At 49.9% G+C, this 1409-nt stretch overlaps 1 non-coding gene across 1 annotated transcript; it reads right to left on the bottom strand.

The window, feature by feature from the left end:
* Positions 1-772: 772 nt before the first annotated feature.
* Positions 773-844, bottom strand: trnae-uuc (transfer RNA glutamic acid (anticodon UUC)). The gene has a single exon. It is a non-coding gene; the product is annotated as a tRNA-Glu (tRNA).
* Positions 845-1409: the final 565 nt, after the last annotated feature.

The raw sequence follows: 1409 nt of genomic DNA, 5'->3' as shown, positions 1-1409 counted from the left end.
AACCTCAAGCCCTTCTAGTCTAGTAGCCTGTATCTCAGTATTCTCCTCGACAACATTGTCTTTTTCCTGTGTGAATACTGACGAAAAATATTCATTTAGCACCTCTCCTATCTCCTCGGACTCCACGCACAACTTCCCACTACTGTCCTTGACTGGCCCCACTCTTACCCTCGTCATTCTTTTATTCCTGACATATCTATAGAAAGCTTTAGGGTTATCCTTGATCCTACCTGCCAAAGACTTCTCATGTCCCCTCCTGGCTCTTCTTAGCTCTCTCTTTAGCTCCTTCCTGGCTAACTTGTAACTCTCGAGCGCCTTAACTGAACCTTCACGTCTCATCTTTACATCAGCCTCCTTCTTCCTCTTCACAAGTGATTCAACTACTTTAGTAAACCATGGTTCCCTCGCTCGACCACTTCCACCCTGCCTGACAGGGACATACTTATCAAGGACACGCAGTAGCTGTTCCTTGAACCAGCTCCACATTTCAATTGTGCCCATCCCCTGCAGTTTCCCTCCCAACCTATGCATCCTAAGTCTTGCCTTATCGCATCATAATTACCTTTCCCCCAGCTATAACTCTTGCCCTGCGGTAATAATTTATTGTCACAAGTAGGCTACAATGAAGTTACTGTGAAAAGCCCCTAGTCGCCACATTCCGGCGCCCGTTTGGGGAGGCCGGTACGGGAATTGAACCTGCGCTGCTGCCTTGTTCTGCATTTCAAGCCAGCTGTTCAGCCCACTGTTCTAAAGCAGCCCCACTAAAGTGTCATTCTCTGACCGGGAATCGAACCCGGGCCGTGGCGGTGAAAGCGCCAAATCCCAACCACTGGACCACCAGGGAAACATCTCCTAATAAACCTTGCATCGTGTTTGTAAGAAATCCAAGTGTGTGGCACCTCCAAACCGTTTTTCTTTGCGGCACTTAGGGAACATAACAGATAGTTATCCTACCCATCTCGCAGCTCTTCAAGGCATAACACCCTGCGGCACGATGGCCCTACTGCCTCACAACGCGAGGAACCAGGGTTCAATTCGACCTCGGGAGTCTGTGGCGAGTTTGCACCTTTTCCCCGTGTCTACGTGGGCTTCCGTTGGGTGCTCTGGTTTCCTCCCACAGTCCAAAGATGTGCAGCATAGCTGGATTGGCCATATTAAATTGCCCCTAAGTGTCAAAAGGTTAGGTGGGATTATAGGGATAGGGCGGAGGATTGGGCCTAGTTCGGGTGCTCTTCCAGAGGGTTGGTGTAGATTCGATAGGCCGAATGGCCTCCTTCTGCATTGTAGGGATCATATCCTCCCACATGGGGGTGGATGCCATGACCTAAACCACTTAACAACATGATGACCCTAAAATCCTCTCTGGCCTCCCAGCCCTGCAGAAGCAGGCTCTCATCGGACTTTCCAAC

The sequence above is a fragment of the Scyliorhinus torazame genome, chromosome 15, assembly GCF_047496885.1.
Source record: "Scyliorhinus torazame isolate Kashiwa2021f chromosome 15, sScyTor2.1, whole genome shotgun sequence".
In the NCBI taxonomy this organism is placed as follows: Eukaryota; Metazoa; Chordata; class Chondrichthyes; order Carcharhiniformes; family Scyliorhinidae; genus Scyliorhinus; species Scyliorhinus torazame.
Note: the sequence above shows the minus strand (reverse complement) of the source record. Positions and strands in the feature narration are given on the sequence as shown.